The 23,654-nt window shown below is 38.3% G+C and overlaps 1 long non-coding RNA gene across 1 annotated transcript; it reads right to left on the bottom strand.

Moving 5' to 3' along the window:
- Window positions 1-10,320: 10,320 nt before the first annotated feature.
- LOC110857314 lies at window positions 10,321-11,386 on the bottom strand. Its single transcript, XR_002548654.2, has 2 exons — window positions 10,908-11,386; window positions 10,321-10,845 (listed from the first exon to the last, which is right to left on the bottom strand). It is a non-coding gene; the product is annotated as an uncharacterized LOC110857314 (long non-coding RNA).
- Window positions 11,387-23,654: the final 12,268 nt, after the last annotated feature.

Below are 23,654 nucleotides of genomic sequence, written 5' to 3'. Positions count from 1 at the left end.
ATGCCAATCTAGGCGATTTTATTTAGATATATTTAAGATTGTTAATATTTTATTTATGCCGTATGGTATCTTATGTCATTTGTCATATAATTTAGAGTGTGCCATTTGTATACATAGTTTATGCTGTAATTCATGCATAATTTATGAAATTGCTTTGTCATTGATTACGAAGTTGGGTTTGTTTGCTAATTAATGCACATTCGCAACAGTAATCATCACGAAAAAGAAGGGTTTCATTATGAAACTTTCATAAATGTTTAGTATTCGCAAAACATTCCTATGTACATAGGAATTCTCCTATGAATAACGACCGCAGTCATCTCTTCCATTTGCTCCTCATCGCTTCTTTTCATTACGAGGCGTATGAGGTATAAAATAGCTCCAATGTGAAAAATAACGTTTGCAGACAAAATTATCAAGAATCCGTGACCTGTTGTGGCAGAATTAGTTCTTTTTGGTTGCTCATATATGCTGGCTCCTTTTGGACGAGATTTGATAAATTGATAAATAATTAATCCAAGACATATTAGCAAGACAGCTTGAGTTATGGACGATTGCAAACCAAGAGACGAGAAATTTTGAATCCTGGATGAATAAATGGATACAATCTTATGAGAAATTATGTATAAACTCCATTAATAGTTTTCAGACGGCGAAACTGTATTATGCGATTTTTTAAATAAATTTTAAAATTTTCCATTCCATTGTTGAATATGAAAAAGACTGTGTGATTGATTATAAAGTGATTGATAGGGATGAATTGAAGTCAATCAATGGAATATTTTCTAAATGGATTTTAGAGCATTATTTTATTTCGAGTTGGCAGAATATGTATGTACACTGTAAGAAATTCTATCACCAATCTATCACCGGCCGGTGACTATATATGACTCTACCGCACGGTGATATCCGCACGGTTATATCACCATGTGGTGGTGGTATGTCACCATGCGGTGATGGTTTGTCACCAACCGGTGGTAGTCTATCACCTAGTGGTGATATAATGTCACCAAAAAGGTGACGATGCCCATCACCAGAGGCGGTAGAGTCATATGGTGATGAACATGATAACGCCTATCACCCAGTTTCTTAGAGTATATGTATTATGAATAAATATTCAAATTTTTTGCCTGTTTCGTAGATTTCTTTCATATCTGGAAACCTAAACTTTTTTCCAAACAAATTCGAAATGTTGAAATTTGTGTAGGAATATGGAGTAAAAATCATGTAATTCCAGCTACTGTCAATTTTGACGATTATATTTAGTGGTTTTATTTAGATATAGATATTTGGGATTGTTAATATTTTTGTCTTTGCATGTCATGACACTTGTCATATAATTTAGGATGTCACATGTGTTTATGATTTATGGTGTCAGCCATGTACAATTTATGTAATTGCTTTGTCATTGATTACGAAGTTGGACTTGTTTGCTAATTAATGCACATTCGTGACAGAATCATTATAAAATAAGGTGAAACATTTCCAAATGAAGGGATAGATTGTCTTATTTATTTTATCACATTCGACCGGTTTCGCATATTTTACAGTTTAATTAGCACTAAAATTAATGTTACAGGGTAAAATGAGATTAAATTTGCTGACAATCCTTGTCCCGAATACACAAATTGTATACAAGAGCTTTGGTCCTTAAAATTAGTAAAAGTAGTGTAAATTGTGCCTTTTGTTGAACTGGGTATCTAATTTGCTAATTTTTGCGTATCTTTTCCTTAACTACAAAGGTTTGTTTGGTAGCTGTTGCTTTGAGCTACAGCTTCTAAACATAACACCATTTTAGTTTAATGTCGTGATCAAATATGTGTCTTTGCCGGCCACCTAATTCTACAAATCATACAAAATCAGTTGTGTAATAATCCTACGCTGTCGGGTGGATTCGAAATTACAAGTGCTACTTGTGTCGGTGAGAAGTGCATGTATGGGAAAATTTCTGGAACGGCTTAAAACTCCTGTAATTTAATTGTCATCTACAAAGCAACTATCACCATACATTCATTTCATTGTACATATTTACTACGATACACATCCGGATGACCATCAAGATTCGACTACTAGCAGAATAAGGGTACAACGTATTTTAATTTGTTTACATTTACTTGTGTGCACACAGTCTAAGTTGGACGGTGTTTGGAGGGTAATCCTTACGACAATTATATGTATATGTATTACCTATTATTTCTATGCAAATGTACATACATATATGTGAATATGTGCTAATAACTAAATATGTAAATGAGCTTAAGCTGCATAATGAGTACAGTTTGTCTCGTCGGAAACGTGAAATACAACACGGACGTTTTACATGTGAGAGTCTGTTAAAATGTAATTCATCGTGTGTTGTTTATGCCAATTAGGAGTGACAGAAGTTCTAATTTTTTTTACTAGATTACCCAGTATACTGGGTATTTAATAAAGCACTTGAATACCATTACGACCTTTCGATTTCTATTTACTATTATACACAGTTATATATATGTACATATGAACGTTGTTTTATGTATGTAAACACAAATACAAATTTCTTGTGTAAAGCCGTGTTTATGCTTCACTTTTCACTTAGAGTGATCCTATCCTCTAATGCTAATAGTTACCATAGCGAGATAGGGATCACTCTAAGTGAAAAGTGAAGCATAAACACGGCTTAACACTAGCTAAATACATAAGTATACATAATTCTCGATTTTAGCTGGAAAGTCATGAGTTTATTTATTTTCATAAATAACTTAGATTTCCACGACGATTGAATTGTGGTTAGTGTTCGAATCGTTAAAAACACTCGCTTACTTTACGCAAGCTAGTGCACGATTATTTCGTTAAAAGTATCTGCACATACATATTTGTGTACTATTTAAATATTTTCTAATGAATGTTTTTTATGATGTGTTATACTCCTTTGTACTACATTGGATGCTTTAATTTTTATTTATTTTGTGTTATCTTATTTTACACTGTAGAGATTGGATATTCAAGTTTGTACTGTGGATTCTTTGATAAGATTCTAAATTTTGGGAAACATTATCTCAATGCTTAAAAATTGTCTTCCTTCGGACCAGTGAATCCTAAATAACTCTTAATTGCATCATACATATGCACCTCAATTTCAAACTGGGGATATACATATGTACATATGCGGCTTCAAATAACTCTTACGTCGCCAATAACTCCAATATGATGTATGTACATATATGCATAAGATTAAAATTCGATTTTTAGTAGCTAAAATTGCAAAACGCAAAGCTGCAAAGCGTTAAAATATGTAAACTATAATTATAATGTAGGCCCCACACGCTAAAATACACAAGGTAATGTCATTAAAGTGAATTTGATCATAGGAGTGTTTATGGCTTATCTTTGTAATGTACAGGGTATTTCTTTGCGCTGCTTATTTTGTCACTGATTACCCAGCCCTATGCATTCTTCTGATAAATTTCGCTTAATTTGTACATATCCGAAGTATCATTAATAATGCGCGTACATCTGTCATTCATGTGAAACGTGTACATAGAACTATGTAAATTGTATGTTATTTGCAAATTTTTAGCGTGTTATACGGTACATAATGCATATTTATGTGGGCATGATTTCAGAGGAAAACAGCACAAGTATTCTTTACTGCGGTTTTTAACTAAAATTAATTTCTACCCCGAAGTCAACAGTATTTTTATAAACCTATAAAGACAAAGGAATTAAAACAATAAAATCGTCATATTTTTTTCAGGTAATTAATTAAAAACGTTGTATCTAAATACTCTCAACAATAATGTGTAAATTCGAACTTCAAATACTTTAGGAATTCGAGATAGTACTTGATTTTAAACGACCAGTTCTGATCCTAATTCTGAATTAATTGTGCAAAAATTTATTTATTCATGTGACTAAAATCTGTATTCTTGTTAACACTGTTCTCGCTACGTAACGTGATGAAGCCATCCATATACGTGCAATGCAATCTCTGACTCTAAGCATTCCTAACAACGGCTCCATTTTTTTGTATTTTCGGGATTTCATTTATAAATGCAAGCTATTATGGGAGCGTAATTTGCGATTTCTCTGATATGCTCGATAAATGCATACGACGTAACTGCGTCACATCCTATTTACACCAACAGCTCAATTAAACAGTATTGTATTGTATTGCATTGATGCCTATTATTCACCGCTTGTCGGTCATAAATTTTGACTTTATGTCATAAGCATAACCGTCGAGCGTGCACGTATTTCGTGACCGTAGTGAAAATTGGGATATTAGTTTTTCTCAAGCAATGCATGCCCATTAGCATTTTGATATTTTATGAAGTTAGGATCTTCCCTGATGGGCTACTTGTTTGCATACTGACTCACATAACATGTCCCGAAAGGTTTTTTACGGATGAATGGGTGGAGACGGACTCCTTGGTTGAACATTTATTATTATTGGCTGATCAGCCATGGGAAGTTCAGGTGCATTGATGGGCCGGTTCATAACTATGGGTAATTCAGCCCTTTCTTGGGGAAGTGAGCGAAACCATCGGGGAATCAGGCGGGCCCAATCAACTGTAATGTTTTAAGTTTTTATTGGATGAAATATATGGTTTCTTAATGTTACGGTTTTACCTTCGATGCTGCATACTCGTTGTCTTAGGTTGCGCTTAGCCATATTGACAACAACAATGACAACGACTACTTCGATTATGTCCAGCATTGTGAGTCCAGTGATCATGGAAATTGTTCCCCCAACGAGACCTTGATTATTATTAAAATTTATCATAAAAGTCGATACAACTGAGGGGTCCTGATTAGACATCTTACCAACTTGTTCGAAAATGCTATATCTCGAGCTTCTTCGAGAAGCTTGGATTGAGTCCATCTCAAAGTAGACGTGCACAATAGAGAAAAGCTCATTATGGCTAACAATACACATAAATTATATTAACATAATGTAGTATGTCAATAAGCTATGTATATTTATATACCTCAATTGTTCCGGATATCGGTACCTATATATGTCCATGTGATTTTCCGTCAGTGGGCTTGAAGTAACTGATGTGGTGTACTTTGTCTGTCTACAGTTAGGTCGGCAATGCTTACATGAAGCTCTCATTCCAAGGTCGTACAGCTTCTCTAAGGATTAGAGTTACAGTATTATTACGTATGTATATAGGCTCTTCAAATACTTCGGACCAACAGCAACAGTATCATTGATAATTTCAATCAATAATTCATCAAATTATGTTTCAGCATTTATGGGTTTAGTCGAATGCTAAATAGTCACTGTTACGTTATTATAATTTCAAATGAGTTTCACTAACTTTCCTCTTCAATTGCGCACTGCATTCCGTCATAAGAAATGCATAAGGCCCTTCCTTGTTTACCTGTGATAATATGAAAGATAAACTTGTTTCATCAACATTTTGCGTACTTTTTAAACCTGGTGCGACGAGACTGGTACAGTTGCATTTTTCAGCCACTACATCGGCAATACATTCTTGGAAACAGTTATTCTTTGTGTACTTCGTATAGTATTTCAACTCAGCTTCGCGACTGTCATCGCTAAAAAAGCAGCGACGTCGGCCCTTAATCAAAACACCCGTAATTCATATAACTATTACCCTTGGTTCACTAAAATTAAATCAAAACTAACCATGTCCATTTCCTTAATGTCGCCATCAGCCAGTAGAACAATGGGATTGAGAGAAATGAAAACTTCATGCCCGAAGGGCATTGATTTTCCAAAACGTTTAATTTGAGGCTCGTCAGAAGGGTGGTTCACGGTAAACTATGTTCTCATTTATTATAAATTTATATGTAAAATCTAAATATATGAATGTACAATGCATTTAGACGTACCATAAATCCATCCCCTTCGCCATGGACACACGCTCTGTTCACTATCTCGTCTTTTATGATGAACGACAGACCCAACATTTTTCCTGGAGAGGTTTGTCGCCATGGAATACGAATTGGACTTGTAACTTTTGGTTGTTCTTGTCCAATGTCTTGATCCAGATTGGCCGTCCTATAAATGTTTAGTTCTTCGCTAGTGTATTCACCTTCTGCCAAAACGGTATGAATTGAACGGACTCTATAAGTGTGCAACATGCAAGTAAGAAAAGTCAATAAATTGATTGAGTAGCTTTCAACATATTTGTAGATACGAATACAAAAGGACAAATTTAACATTTGCCACAAAAATTTATCGGTGGTTACGAACATTAGACTTAGGGAACCCTTCGACTTACTTTCTGGTAACTGGTCCTGGGATACCGTTGAACATGCAGGTACTACCCCACTCCGAGTAACGTTTTTTGAACAGTAGCCCACAAGGGATTGATTCTTCATTGAGAAAGCAACCAGCGATTGCGTCTGAGCAATTAAACGTTGCCTGCATATGAAAATAGCTTGTTATGATTGCACTCAATAAAATGCAGACAACTTAGCTGTTATTACAGAATTAAGAAACGGAATAATTCTCCCCTGCATTGCCTCTGTGTCCGGATCATCCATCACGTAACTATTGCTCACAAATATTCTAGAATTAGGATTATTGTTGTTGGGATTCCTAACATCGTTCAATCCCGAAAAGGTTGACTTTACGGAACAGGTTTGATCGATAACTTGCAACACCGCGCCTGTGTCATCCATATTCCAAACAGATCCATTCGCCGTTAAGACTTTTTCGTTGAAGCCAAGTCGTTCAAAATTACTATGAAAAATCAATGTTAAATTAAACTCATTCGGCGATTCGGGTTAGTTACCAGTCGCCTGGCCCTAATCAAATATTACAGAACGCTTTAACCTATCTCTTGTGATTATCCTCTGGCCGAAATACACATCTCTTTCTAGCAGGGGTTATTACGTCCATAGGATAGATTTGGATATCTGATAGATAGATAGATATGGATAATTTGGATGAATACAGTCTCGAGGTATATGTCTTTGTATTCGCTTTCTAGATACACGAAATTAATATCACATGGGTCCCCTTAATACAAGATAGTACCTTGGTAATTAATAGGATTACGTCCTAGTAACGCTCCTCTGCACATCAGAGTTCTGACTACCACAGGGTGTGCCAACCCCCAGAGTGGTCAGGTCAAATACCACCGCCCACTTAAAGGAAGGGCTAGCAGAGACCTGGTGATTATTTTAAATAGGTGCGCACACAAGTCTAGTGTTGACGGAAAAATACTATGCAAGGGGTATAGAGGACCTGCTGCCTCAAAATAGGTGTTATAATAAGGTTATGTTCACCCGACTAAATAGGTTAAATTACCAGTATGCAAGTATAGACGATTCAACGTTGACGTTCTTACCTATGCGCTTCCTGTAACGCAGTATGTTTAAATCCAGCGGGGTGACAATTATGGTTATGGTGAAACCTGGGAAGTCAATATCCATAATTTCCACTTCCTCTGTTTCCGTAGACACAACCAGTGGATGCCCCATTGTTCTCTTCATTCCTTCTTTGATAATAAGGAATACAATGACGCAGCACAGCACAACAATAAAAACCCAAAAGGCCCTGAAATAAAGGAAGAAGATCGTAAATTTATTTCCACAATTAAATCACTTTGGAGAAACCATTGAACAGAACTCTTAGTCCACACTTATCCAGCCTACCCGAAAGAACGAGGAAATTACTAACCGTGCAGGAGAAATATATTTTATGTACAATTCTCTTAGGTAAGTTTGCATAAAGCAAGATTCCACTTATGAAGATAATTTTTTATGTAAAGTAAGATGTCACAATTAATTTACTTATTGTGCAATTTTCTAAAGTGAGCAAGATGAAAGTCCTTCCAATCCTCCTGCCGCTTGTCTGCACTTTACTGCTAGGCAGTATCAATGCATACAAGGGCATGTATGGTGAAGAGGTGACTAGCGTGGAAATTGCAGCACGAGTAAGCCAGGACGAGTCCGTTGGGGACTGCATGTGTCCGTCACATGTTAACCAAACAGGGACATATTTCCAATATTGTGGACACGAGTTAACCCCACCCGACAAATGTAGCCCTGAAACCATATACCGATGTGTGGACAAGCAAAAAAGAGCAATTGAGACGAACGGAAAATGTGCAAAATTTAAAAAGAAATGTGTGCCACACACAGTCAAAGACAATGGTGAACCATGTACGATGTGTGTACGTCACAAATACAAAAAATGTTTGGCATAAATTACCCCCCAGAGTTGTGCTAGATTTGACGGAAAAGTCTAAATTGGATTAAATATGCTGTTAATAAAAAGTTGAATAAAATTTTATTATGGGATAAATTTACGCACGACATGGATGAGGTTTTAGAAAACAAATTTGGTTGTCTTATTGGGTCAAGCTGTCAGCAATCTAATTGTTGCCGTCATTAGGGCATAAATCATAAAATTTTATAGCTGAAATAAAATATGCCGTGTCAACGTTTGGTCAAATTTTGTAGGTTCAGTCACTCTCAGGATTCACAAAAATAAAGTCATATGAAGCTTACAGAATAAATATGACAGATTATTTGTGACCAAACGGATTCTGCACAGCCTTCATGCAAACATATCCGTGATTATTTCCCACATTTAAATTAGGCATCAAATAGTTATCGAAAGTATGTAGAATTTATAAGTAATTAGAATTTAGCCATAGATCCTTATACAAAAGAGTATTATTATTATTAGAGTATTGACCTGGTAAGCGGATGTAGCCCAGGTTTCACAGCTTGGCGAAAACCAGGAAGTTTTTGGCAAACTTGAACCCATCCAGAATCTGGGGATGGTTGCCATGACATCAAATCTATCCAGCTCCTCCGGAAATTTTCATATTGTTCGTTTGCCATGGAAAACAGCATGCGATTAAAACCACGATCAGGGTGCACAGCCTCTTCTTGGTCCGGCCCGTGGGGTGGGATTGGATGCATTTCGATATCCATGACTACGAAGGTCAGTTGATTTCACTTTGAACAATTTCGTAAGCTGGTAAGCAAAACAGACGCGTTGGGCGAATTATTCGCCTGGTTAGTGTTCTTTGAATTACATACGTTAATGTGAATACGAGGGACCTAATGTCAAAAGTTTTAGTATACTCACGTACACTTTTTCACTTTAGTTTGCATTTATGCACATCAAAGATTTGGTGTACGAAATTATGAAAATTAGCTACTTGAGAAGAAATGTTTTGAGTATTTATTGCCAAAAACTGATAAATGTGATGATAATTGACATATATTAGTATGTCCAATGGCCGATTGGATTTAACCCTCTTGTTCAGTGTTCGCAAATAAACACCAAAGTTCTAAAACTTGTTAAAAAATTCATAGGCAATGTTTTTTGCACATTGCGAAATTTAGTGTTTAATTTACACAGTTAATTACTTTGCCCGAAATATAAAGATTTTTTTGTAATAGATCTTGATTTTTTTTAAATTGTCCAAAGAGACACTTAGAGTGAAAGTGGACAGTAGGCATGGGAACGAAGGTGTGGTTTGAGTGACGCATTGGCTTCCTGACCAGAGAGCCACGTATGATAAGAACAAAGGCAGAATTAAAAGAATGCATTTCCATATCCGGACATTGCTGGTGAGTATGTATGCAAGCTTCGGGATAAAATTTTACTAAGACGGAGTGAAACGGGACGATAATTACAGGTGAGGGTTGCAGGTGTCATAACCATTTGTTGATGTCCATTGTCTTCCACGTGAGTCGCTTTGTGTTCCCAATGCGAAATATGCATTTGTGCACAATAAGCCGGGTTAGACGTTCTGTCCTCAATTTCTTAAGATTTTAGAATATACAGTAAGATTAGTTTTGTTTCAAGAAATTTTTAAATGAACCTTTAAAAAATATAAGTTTATTATGAAACCAAATTTAATTTAGGTTTGAGCATTGCGAACTGAAATTATTATCATGACGATTTAGAGATGCATATTTTTCTCAGATTTGTATAGCAAGTTAATTGACAGAAAAATGACAGGACGAGAAATTAATGCGAAATTCAGATATGGTTTTGGAACTGGGAGATTGCACGAACTTCGGGATCCTTCAACTTGTAAGGAGAAATAGATCTCATCATGTTTACGTCTTTGCGTAAGACTGGTTTCGTTTTTCATTTTATTCTATTGTAGGTATCGTCTCAACGTGTGCCAAAAGTAACAAAAGCATGAATTTATTGATGGGCTCGACAAACTCACTTGTTAAATAAATATTAATTAAATTAATTTTACATTTAATTTGTATGTCTCGATATAGAAGCTATAATCATGAAACAATATAAGTATGTAATAATGATCTTTATGATTTGATGTATGTAGTATGCCAATTCACGCCAAAATCGAAAGAATCGCGCACTATTACGAATGCATTTATATTTTAATAACGGATCAATATTTTATACAACTTTTTGTTACATAAATTCAATCTAAATATTTATAATTTATCAACTTGTTAGAGCGTTTCCTAGGCTATTTTCTGCCCATGGTACCACCTATGCTCAATAGTAAGTCGAGCAACATAGTCGTCTCTTTCGGTTGGGAAATCCACATCGTTGTATGGCAGCCTCATAAGTTCCTAACCTACATCGAGGCCAAGGGTTGCCGCAAGATGTCCAAAGGCATCGGGGTGAACGAGTGTCGCTTACACCTTTGGATGCTTCACCACCAGGGGCAATTTGTTCACATGGTGGAAGTTCTTCCCCAGGGGAAACTTCATAACCTGTGGCAAATTCTTGACATGGGGGAAGTTCTTCAACTGCCGGAATTTCTTCTGCTAGGACCAAACCCGCGTCATCTGCTTGTCCGCTGTGGATCGTCAGAATCCCCATGGCGAGGATGAAAGTCAGAAATTTAAAATTCATGTTGCCTCGATTTGCAGAAACTGAAAGTATTATAAATTTAAAGGATTTGTCCATGCAAAATAATAATGAGTTCGAACCTAACCTTTACAATGAGTAGGTTTCTACTGTATGTATGTATCCAGAAGATTTGTCGGAAGTTCGGATGGGATCGATTTGAGTTTTAATCCTTTGCTGGGTCTGGTTTTATACCAAAATTTTACTACCTTATGTAATGCAAAAGCAGGCATACTATGCAATAACGCGACACCACTTGATGTCTCATTCCAAGAATTGGCGTAATACAGAGGGTGTCGAACATATAGCCTCCAATTGTGGTTCAAGATAACTGAACGGAATCTAGCCCAATATGTCATAACCAATACTCAAAAAGGTGTATTCAAAAACTGCCATAAAACATCAGTATCCCAAGATTTTATTTACAACATACTAATATGGAAACTATTGATTGTATAAAAAACCTTCTGTAATGTAAGGATGACTATAAGCCCAAAAAATTAATGGGTCCAAGAAATCACTACACTAGACGAATTATTCTTCAATTTTTACAATTACAAAGTAAAATAATAATTTTTAACAAATTCTACAAAAAACAACAAGCCTATCTCCTATACACTGATAAAATAAATTGGCCACCCTCTGTGTGTTCGTAAAACTTATGCAAGTAATAAAATCGTACTCCGAATTTATCTTTCCGTGAAGCTAAATAACATTTATTGTTACTTTTCCGTGAAATAGATATATGTAAAGTGATGGGTGATTTTTTTTTATTAATTTGCAAGCTTAAATTTATTTAATTGTGCAAGAGAACGGGAGCATAATGTATAATTATGTAAATATTTATGAGTAAGTAGAATGATTGTATGTATACGGATTTTGTTATGAAATCGATCCCATGATTTATACACCCGACAAATAAAACTTATTCCAGATCCACCCGAGCATTATGTAATTGATCAAGGTAATTCTTCATTATTTTGTCCGTGACTCATCCTCAGCTGACGGATGGATGTTCCAATAGTGTGCAGAGTTTATTTGCGTCACAATTATGTGTGTCAATAGAAATTTTTGTGTGACAGTTGTGCTCATAAAATTCTGTAGTTATGAATTTATGATATAATTCAAGGATGTCATACAGCATTGCATCTTGTCCATATATGTATGCATGTATGTGTGTAATTTATGTATGATTGATCCACTCAAAAAATGTTTTTAATTTCATGCTAGAAAAATCATAAAAAGGTTGGCTGAGGTAAATTACTGATAATCACCTTTGCTGCTTTAACAAGGCCGATAATTTACACACATTACATTATATTTTAGATTTTTTAACACATTTTCTGCATGTATAAGCAGTGCATGATTAATGTAGTGGTGTTTCATTGCGACTGCGACATTGAATTTAGTTATATTTAACTACAAGCAGGCTTTGCGATTCCACCCGTTATTAGACTACCACCTTAAATATGTGATGGTTTAACTGTTCACCTCAACCTCGAACTATGTAAATGGTAGATTTTAAGGAAACCTTGCATCTTCAGAGTTATATCATGCCACAATAAGTTTAATATGATATTTGGGTTTACATTCATACATACATTCATATAACAAACAACAATTACTTAGCAAGGATTGAGAATTACTTTATTTGCCGTGTAACCGATTTATTGCAAAAAGTATAAACCTTAGACCTCTAGTTTTTAATAAATTTGATAGCATATTTAGAACTTTGTCTATAAATAAATCTAGTAAAATTGAGCTATCGATTTGATAAATGTCATAGCAAGAACTTTTCCCTTAATTGAGAAATTGATTTAAACTGTCAACGAATAATTTTTTGTATTTGTGACTTTCAGATTAATCGATTATTTCCTGTTTATTGTAGTTCGAATGTTTTGTTTCGATTGAATTGTATTTACTATGAAATTTGGCAAATAATAAATCTGACTATGACAACATAGAAGTTTAACTCGCCTAAATATAGTGCTGTTAACAAGCAAGCCAAGCAAAGCTTCTCGTCGGCTTGGCTTGATTAATTACAAGCCTAATTTTGCCAATAACAAAAAATCAATCGGTAAAATGACCGGATCTATGCGAAATAGACATCGGACATCCCAAAAAGTCAGAACAAGTCCAAGATAGCTGATCATCTGGGGTCTGTGATGGCTTGGCTTGTATATAATTGGTTGAGGAGAGCGGACCTGTCTTTCGTACTACAATGGGTCACACTTCAGGCCAACAACTACATGGGGTACTGTACCCCACCCATCGTCAAATCCGTGGGATGCACCTTACTCGAAAATGAAGATTATTCCTTCCAATAACACTCAGCTCCTGCGAATGGTGCTAAAGTTGTCGAAGGATGGCTCACTGACAAGATTATCCTCGTCTCAATAATGGCATTCCGCATCACACAATCCCAACCGTCGATTACGACGTATGATCAGAGTTATAGGACATGGCCTGCTCTAAACCACACCCAAGTGTTGAGTCCTGGAAATGGTCACTGATCAATGCTTGGCAGATTATCCAATGGAAAGCATGCGTGCCGCGATAACAGGTTGGCACCATTGACTTCGAGCAATTATTAAGGGTACGGGTGGAAATTTCTTACTCTGATTTTAAGTATTTGTACCTAGATAGTTTGTGTATTAAAAACATGCATAAATTATTAAATTGGTCCAACGGTTATATGAATAAATTATATGAATAAATATGAATAAATTTAAGTCCAAAAAATTTTTGGACAAACGTTTTTGGCAAAAACATATGCTTTAACTACGTAATGCTCAGCCAAATGAAATTCTATCGAAAATAAGTAATTCCGCGAAATGGGGAAGGACCGCAATCTCATATCTACGCGATTACCCCAATTGTCTCAACATATATACAAATTATGTACATTCATGTATGGACATATATACATAGGTAGGATAATTATTGTTTTAAATAATTGGTTTCTTGAAGGCTCCATGTTGGTGTTGGTAATTGCATGACTAAACAAATTGAGAATTTGGTATAAATATCAGTGTGCTACATATATTTCACGTCTGTACCAATTTTTAACAAGACAGTCAGGAAAATGTGAAAACAGTAAGAAATATGTATTTTACCATTAAAGTTTGAAAATGGAGAATACTATTTTCTTTCAGATTCAATACCTCCGGATACTTCATGCTCATGATTTACATACAATTCTGAGCATTATGACACGAAATGTGTCCAATTTTGCACGTTTTTGCTCGAATTTCACACGTTCACCTATGAGCGCACGTAAATCGTAAAGATTATTGGAATTGAGCCGTATTGCAAGTTTTTCTCATAATTACATGGAGAAAACGAACTATGAAATTCTCAACTTTTAAAAAGATTATTTCAAATTTGTCCAAGGTTTATTTTTTCTTACTTCGTCATACTTTCTCCCATTGCCACAGATTTGCGTAGGTTGGAAAAGCTATTTTCCCCATCTTTTTCCACCCTCCGGACAATAGTGATTTATACCGTTTGAAAGTTTCAAATTGAAACACTAGGAAATATGCATGAACATATATATCTGTAAAGTAAGGCAAAGTTAAATATATTTTCCTTCAAACTACTTTTTCCGTGTTACTTGATGAAAACCAGTCATGATATGTACTGATCGAGTTATAACACATAAATAAACGCTAAACAAACAAACAAACAATACATACATATACCAATGTATATGTAGGTTCACTAATATTCTAATAATGTCACTATATTTTCGCAAGGTATTATGTAGCCGGAGGTAGCTAACACTTTGTCCTTGTCAAGCTTGGGCACCTAATTAAAAAATTTGCACATTTTCAGCAAAATGAGTTCCTCCCAATTTGATGAGTCTGATCTTTCAAGGTTTGTGTACTTGTTTCGTATTAAAAAAACTTTAAAGCTTTATTAAAACTCTGTCAAAATACTAGTTACTACTTCAAAGGAGTCAAGCACGAGGATGCCGTTGCAATTTTAAGCGATCAAAGCGAAGGTGTATTTCTCGTCCGAGATTCCACCCGTGGCAGTGGCTACGTTGTTTGTGTCAAGTATGCTTTTACAACACAGACAATCTAATTAATTTAAAATATTTTACACCCGTAATTAAGGGCTGGCTTATAGGCTAGTACATAAATAACAGCATGATACCAATAGGTAAAAGGCTTTCAAATACTTATGCCATCTGGCAAATAGACACCAAAAATGTATAAAAACGGCGAAAGGGAATATAAAAAGTCATAACAACTAGCAAAAAGACAGCCTTTTTGTACATACTGTATTTAACAGCCAAATAAAAATTATAATTTGCCCGTATTTTTGCCCGGGAAATTTCGCGAGCGCCGAAGGCGCGAGCGGCTTGGGAAACTTTTGAGGTTGTCCCCCCGGTCAAAATCATCTTCCGCCGCCCCTGTCTCTCGGCAAAGTTTTCGCCACCGCGAGGAACTCGGGAATTTTTAGCGAAAACAAAGAAACAATGCCCATCTTGGTGGATGTCCTTTGCAGCAAAAGATTCCGTTTAGGTGGCACCGTGTATGAGCATATTTTCCAAACTTTGCAATCCGCCGTGGGATCACTGGGGGTGGGGGCAGACGAAGTTGAAAAAATTGCTGCTGCTGTGGAAGCCTTGTTTAAAACGAAGGATGACAAATTTGAAAATATCATGAAGTTAATCTTTAATTTGGCACCAGTTGAAGCAACCAAGAAACGCAGCAATTTTGCGGATTTGGATTCCCAAACCAAATTCCTGTCCAAGGTTGGCGCATCTTTTAAAGAATACATCAGCCAGACGGGATCTTTGGAGGAGACTAAAGAAAAACCCGCCTATTTAGCCGCGCTCACTTCAATTTTAAAATTGGGCTTCGAACTCGGACAGGATGACACCCTGAAGCTGGTCGGATTACTGGAAAAAGATGGAAAAACACACCCCGATCTATTGTACGTTTTAGAAACGGCGCTTCATCAATTGAAGGGGAAAGATGGGACTGCAAACGACCCCGCGAAATGGATGGATTTCTTAAACGATGCCAAACTCGATGCCACTGGCCGTCTCGCGGCCGCAATTCTGGTCAATGTCAAGTTAACGACGGAGCAAAGGGTAGAATTCATCAAGGACAAGGTGAAAACTTGGGACAAGAGTGGGCAAGGGAGGATTCTCATGTCAGTTTTTGAACTGGCCGAAGTAGACGGGTTTCCAGCGAGCGGGATAAGTCCACTCGTTCCTCTGTTGAAGGAATCCGAATTGACGGATTCAATCTTCCAAGCGATCAACGTTTGGGTGAAGAACGAAAAAAATTTCGACATTTCCGACCCGACCATGGCAATTTTATCGGATCCAGAATGAATTTTTGATAACACGATCTCCCAGTTGTTCGCCTTCTATGAAACTTTGATTAACCGCGGCACAGGTAAATTCTTAAAAATAATGTTACCCTTATGAAAATTAAATGTACTATCAATCAATCATAATAGTATGATTGATTGATAGTACATGGGTGGTTTAAATGCCAATCTAAGGAAAATTGTTCAATGCAAAAAATTCAAAAACTTGCATGTACTTTTGCCTTTGAAGTTCAACATTTTATGAAGTTTTATGTTCCATCATTTTTTATATTAGAGTTGAATAATTAATACAAATCCCAATTGCAAATTGGGATTTTTAGCTTGGAAATAACCTCGGGTTATCCCCCTGTAAAATTTTTCATTGTAGCATTTAAGTATTTAATTAAAAGAAATCGAATAATATACCTGCCAGGTTACAAAGATTGATAATTAATCTATACCTACATATATGCAGATCCCAAGGAGTCCGGCCTACTGAAATGCTGCCTCGACTTTATCCACCGGGGATTAGACTCGGACGGAAACGACGACCCGCCCCGCTACGGAACCAAATTATTGCTCGCCCTGCAAAAACATGAAGATTTATTGGACGACGCCACAAAATCCGGCCTGGCCGCCTTGCTAAAATCGCAAATCAAGTATAGCGGCGATTCAGAAGTGCAAGAAAGTCTGGTTGAAATTTACATCAAGTATAAATGGTCATCTATCATATTGCCTGATATTGCCAATTTTTTGGGTGACGTACCCTACAAAGTGGAGATAATTGCGGCCTTGATCCCGCTCTACGAGGCAGACCCGAGCGAACCCGAGGCCCAAAGTTTGGCCAACTATTTAGCCCAAAGCATGGAATTTAACGACCCCATCATCCACAACGCTGTGGAAACATTGCTATTCTTAGCGAGAAGCACCCCCGTGGTGGCCACTTTGTTGGAATATTTGTCACACTGTGTTCAAAGCTCGGCCCCTCCTCTGCCCGATAAATGGATCCAGACCATTCTGGATTTCATGGAGAAGCGGGTACTCCCAACAAATAGGGGCGAAGAAGTCAAAATAATTGAGAACATGGCGACCCTGCTTTTTCACCTGGAAGTCAACTACGGTCTGGACCAAGAAAGTTGGACCCGTTGGAAGGCCCTGATTGAAAAAAGTGGTGAAATCCCGAGGGCTGCAAGGTACGCGAATTTGACCCAATTGGCCATCTCGGATCGCGTCACTACGCCAGAAGAGGAGATCGATGTGAACGACTACACCAAATCCTGGCCTGCCCAGTTGGCTAGATTTGACCCCATCGGAGTCCAACTTCTCGTCCAGAACATGGGAACCAATAAGGGATTTAAAGTGGCGACAAAATTGCAAATTGTCTGCATCGCGGCAGACATGGCGGCGTCACCTCAACCCGAAAAGGAGGCACTAAAATCTGCGAAAGAAGAACCCAGCCCACTCGACACCCAGGGTGCCCTGTACTTTCACGCGATATCCTTACTGGCAGAAAGCGACCATGATCTCACCAGTGTCGACCAACTCGTCGAAATCAAACACAAATTGGAAACCCATCAGGTCACCGCTTTTGACAATATTGCAAAAATGTTGGCAAAAACGTATGTCCTAACGCGGAAATGGGACGAGGCTACCGCCATTTTTAAGACCGTGATAACCAATCAAGATTCCACAGTGTATGATCATTTAGAACTTTTGAAATCAATCAAAACAGGGGATCTTAAAGCTGTCGACAAAATCCAGGATTTAGTCACATTAACAAAACTTCAAATTAACATCGCCCAATTCTGCAGTCGCGTCGGATTGGACCTCTTCTCCGAACCGGTCTCAGATTTGGTCACATTCATACAAACGTTCGAACCAAAAGCTATAAATGCGAGTGAAATTGACACTTCGGATCCATGGACTTGGCCAACCAAGCTCCTTCGCGGATTTATTCTGTCCAAAATCACCGAAGATGACACCACCCATCAAAAGGACACCATTCTCCAACAATTTGACCCACTCTGGTCAACCTGGACCCGTCTCGTGACCCCTCCCCGGTTCAACACGACACACTTAAGTGAAGATACACAAATATGCGAAAATATCCGCCAAACCTTGCAAACCATGGTTGGAACAACCTGGGACCTCGGCACTGTCAACTTCGTCACATTTCTCCTCTCCCAAATCCGACCCATCCCAGATTTTACGGCGAAACCCTTGCCCCTCACATTCCCTCAGGTCAAGACCAACTGGCTGAAAAATACTCCACCCAACGAAGCAATAACTGACGAATCGGCCACCACATTTTTTGCAAAGGCCAAAGACGAGTCCGACCCGTCCCCGACTTTACGACACCTCCCTTACCCCTCCCACTCTCTTATTTAGAGACCAACTGGCTAAAAAATACTCCACTCAACGACGCAGTAAGTGAAGATGTGGCCTTCGCCTTCTTCGCAAAGGCCAAAGAAACCGGATTTCTGAACGGGATTGTAAAAAATTTGAATGCTTTGTACACCCTGACCTCTTGCGGAGCCAAGGCGGAAGACCTCATCCCCTTCATGGACCAACTTAAAGGGTTAGAATTAACTTCTAAACTGGACGAATTATCTATCGCCATTCCCACCGTGAAGGAACAATCGGGCGACTTTAGTCTCGCAAAATTAACCAACTACTTGCAAAATGGGTTCCTCGGGAGAAAAGCGAGCACGATTTTTGAAAAGAACCGTACCCAAAAATCTATCGTGGCTGACATGTTAAAATCTGTGAATCAGTTTGGGAGCCAGGAAACAGTTGATTTCGCAAGTTTGCAAACAATTTTGGCCATAATGCAGAAACGCTTGGATCAAAGTGGAAAAGACGAAGCACTTAAAAAGCAGTTGATGACTTATGCAACCCTTATCCAAGCAATGTACACGTATTCGTTGGAAATTAAAACGGTCCTGGAAGTGGTGCAGGATGACAAGATGGAAGTTGACAAATGGTTCCCAGCCTTGTCCGTAGCGCCAAAAAGTGAAGACGTGAAGGAGCGGGGTATCGACGAGTTGATGAAATTATTGGAGGATTCAAAATCTGAGGGGCTAGACTTGCCAGAAATTCGCAAATTGTACGACTCGATTATTGCAAAAGAGGCCGAGTGGAAGGACAAGAAGGAGGACGAGGTGAAATCTTGGGCTAAAAAGGTGAACAAGGATACGGACAAGGGCGAAGTCATTGCCGGACTGGTGCAATCTGTCGCCCTAACGAAGAAAGATACCAAACCGAGAAATGCACAGATTTTGGCCTTGTTGACTTTGACGCAAAGTTATGAAAAGGGAAACGGGAGATTGGCAAGGGTTGAGACGGGTGAAGGTATGGAGACATATTAATTTATTTATTTTGAAAAAATCCTCCATTTTGAACAGAGCACATTTTTATTAGGCTCAAAATACTTTTCAATACTTAAAAAACTCAAAATTCTAAAAAATTAAAAAGCTATGTAATAAATTAAAAATTATCCCGTTTAAAGTCTACACGAGATTCACGAGGGCTTGGCAAACTTTGTACAGCTCACATTCACTATACATATATATAAGTTTATATGTATATTAGTTTACGAAGCATGTAATCTCTTGCAGAAAATACATATATTTTTTATGAAAGGTTTTGCAGCTCAGAAAATTTTGGATATCTCCAGTTACCAATAAACTTTGCGGAATTAAATAACGTTTCATAAAAATGAGCTCCTGAATTTGCAAACAATTTTAAAGTTGATCGCTAACAAGTACAACTTCGCACACGAATTGCAATACGTTTTCGAAACGGAGTTTAATCTCGCGAACTCCTCCAAAATAACTTGCAGCTTCACAATACAATTTTGATTTTATTAATTATTCAATATGCTAAAACTATTTTTTTTACGAATTCTGATCATTTCCATGAAATAAAATACCATGACACACATATTTAAATAACTTCTCTATTTATACTAACATGGGATTATTTAATTTTGCAGGAAAATCCCTGATAATCGCCCTATTCGCTGCATACGTCAAGCTAACACAAGACCTCAAAGTCGACATCGTCACGCCATCGTCCATTCTCGCCGCACGAGATTCCCATCTCTTCGCCGACTTTTACACTCTCCTCTCCCTCGACTCCGGCTTCCTCACGACCATCCCCACCGACAAATCGTACGAAAAAGACGTCTTATACGGGGACCCTCAATCCCTCCAATCCGACTGCTTACGGGTGGACTTCCACTTTGAGGACGACCTCCGAAAAAAGCGGCCCTTCTCCCTCGTCATCGTTGACGAAGTGGACTCCATGCTCATCGATCAGGCCGCCAACACCACAAAATTAGTCGAACCCGTGCCCGGCGTAGAATTTCTGGCCCCCTTGTTCGCCGCAATTTGGAGATTCGTAAACCAAATGGGAAATGTGCTAATTCCGATCAACAATGTCAAATATTTTCCAGAAGAGGTCACCCAAACCGACTGTTCCCATTTGGTCAGTGTCCTATCAAGAATTACAAAAAAGCACGGACCCCCCACAATTCTGAACGAATCTATCGAAAATTTCGCCGCTAGGATGGCCGATCATGAAAAGAATGATCCCAAAGCGCGGGAATGCTTGAAAAAATTAATCCGCAAGAAATACATCCCGGGCGACATTGGTATCGATGACGACCCCACGACGGATGAACAACTCAACAAAATAATCCAAGAGAGATGGAACACCGAACTGAAGACGTCATTGGTCTACATTTGTGGGAAATTTCTTGGTAGAAAAATTCAAATTTATCGCTTCGACAAAGAAACCGGGATTCCTCGAGTCGTCCTAAGCCCCATCTATCACCCTGCCCAGGAACCAAAAGATATCCCGGATCAGTTCAAACTTCTCCCCATCTTTGAATCGGACGGCAACCTGGTCCAACTCCTCGAAGCTAGTGGAGATAAGGCGGGGTCATTTTTATTTAATCGGATCACCGAACAAATTAAGGCCGTCGACGTGTTCAGCGATGACAAAAACGTGGACAGAGACAGTCAAAAGGTGATTCTACCGCAACATTTCAAACCCTTATACAACTTCAAACTGCAGCGTTGGATTACGTCCGCCATCGCGGCGCGAACTTACATCCATGAGAATCGGGACTACGTCCTTAAAGTGCTGGATGGTGATAAGCACACCCGAATCGTGCCGGTGGACTCTCAGAACACCGGGATTTTGGAAGAATCCTCCGTCTGGCCGGATGGCGTGCATCAATTCCTCCAAATTAAGCATCTCCTCGCCACGACACCGGAACAAATTACGACAAACTTCCTCAGTAACGTTTCCTACTTTAAGAGATACGGGAAAAATGTCTTCGGCCTCACGGGAACGCTTGGATCCGATAAGGAAAAGGAGTTATTGTCAAAAACGTACCAAGTCGGGACCGTAAACGTTCCAACGTTTCAAGCTAAAAGACACACCCTCTTGAAGAACATGACCCTGGAAACGAGTGATGAATGGATTGAAGCAGTCGTCACATCCGTCGTGACCAACGTCCGTCTCCAACGGGCGGTCCTACTCATTTGCAAAACCATCGAGGAAGCCGATCACTTCAAGAAGGAGATCGAAACCACAGCAAGGGACACCGGGGAACAATTCGACATCCAAAAGTATACCCGATTAGACCAAACTGAGGAGACCAAAGTGCCCGAAAATCAGTTAAAAGGAGGCTCCATCGTTATCGCGACGATGTTGGCTGGACGTGGAACGGATTTTCAAATTGACGACAAACTGTCCAAGAATGGCGGCCTACACGTAATCCTCACCTTTTTCCCGGGCAATGTCCGCGTCGAGGAACAAGCAACTGGCCGCGCTGCCAGAAAAGGACAACCAGGTTCGAGTCAGCTGATCGTTTTAGCCGAGAATCACGACATTGATCGCGTCTCAGCTGACTGGATAAGTAAAGGGCACGGAATCTTGACCGAATTCCGCGATAAGGTGGAAGAATCGACGCTGAAGCACGTGCAGAAAAACTTGCTTCCAATGATCACCCGGGAAGACGGACATTTTCAAAAGTATTGCACCATTCGCAAAAAACTTGCCGACGCGGGAGACGACTTTGATAAGAAGTACGCCCTCCTCTGGCTCGATGAGCTGTGGGGGATCGCGCTGGATAAGGCGAAGCCTTTAGAAGAAGGCGACCCTGGGCAAGATGTCCTTCAAAAAGAGTTTGACGACAAAATGGCCTCTCTCGAAAAAGCGGTGGACGACAAAGGCACAAATTATAAGGACGACATTGCCAATCCCAAAACCAATTTGTTGCTGGGAGCGGAAAACATGAAGAAGGGGGACAACTCCTCACCAAAGTCTGCGTAAGGATATTTCTCAAAAACTATATCAAGCGACAGTCATTTTGCCGTTAATGCGAATTACTATCAGGCCTATACCCACATCAAATTGGGGGATTCGGATTACAACAAGAATGCCACTGACGAATTGCACTTAGCGATGGAGGGAATTATGAACAGTATTACGGCACAGACGGCAAACTTAGAGGCGGAGGGATTGTAGTTTATATTAAAAATTGTTTTAAATATGAAATCATTGACTGCCCAGTGAAATGTAATACTAAATCCCAACATTTGTTCATAAAAGTAAATCTATGTAATGATAAATTTCTCATCATTACCACTTTATAGTCATCCGGATGTTCCGGCCACGAAATTGGTCCCTTATTTTCATGAAATTAATTGTTTCCTCCTCTCGCAGACGAGAGACTACGTTATTCTTGGAGATTTCAATTTGGATTTACTTAAACGGAACAACGATTCTTTTTTAATTAGTAATGCAGCAAGAGAATTTAATTTGTCCCAACTCATGAAAGGACCTACATTTAAAGGGCGTTCTCTACTAGATCACGTGTATGTAAGTAGAAAAGATAACTTTTTAGTGAATGGACACTTAGCACATACTAGTTCTGACCATGACTTAGTATTTGTAGTCCGCAAATCAAATAAGCCCAAATTTCTACCAATTAAAATTAATTATAGATGTTATAAAAATTTTGACTTCGAAGCTCTTAATAAGGAATTACGAGAGTTTAGTTTTGATTATTTTAGTGATGTTGACAATGAATTTAATCGTTATAATTTGTATTTTTTAACTTTACTAGACAAGTATGTACCTCTAAAGTCCCGTTATGTCAAATCTAAATGGAACCCGTGGTATACTTCTGATCATGTTATTATGAGGAAAAATAGAGACTGTTTATGTCGTATTGCTGACGCGTCTCAAATAAGCTCGGATATTAGTAAGTATAGATGTGCACGTAATCTTTATAACACAAGTATTAATAATGCAAAAAAAAAGTATTTTTCTGTGAAACTAGAGCAAAGTGAAAAGGATACGGTCTCGTTATGGAACCATGTAAATCAATTAACGGGGTTTCGTAGCAAACAACGCGAAAATATTTGTAAACTTATTGACCCTGTGAAAGGGGTGGCAGTAACTTCGCGGGATGATATTAATCAAGTGTTAG

This window comes from Folsomia candida, unplaced genomic scaffold, assembly GCF_002217175.1.
Source record: "Folsomia candida strain VU population unplaced genomic scaffold, ASM221717v1 Fcan01_Sc018, whole genome shotgun sequence".
NCBI classification, from domain to species: Eukaryota; Metazoa; Arthropoda; class Collembola; order Entomobryomorpha; family Isotomidae; genus Folsomia; species Folsomia candida.
The sequence above is the reverse complement of the archived record's forward strand: the minus strand, read 5'-3'. Positions and strand labels throughout refer to the sequence as shown.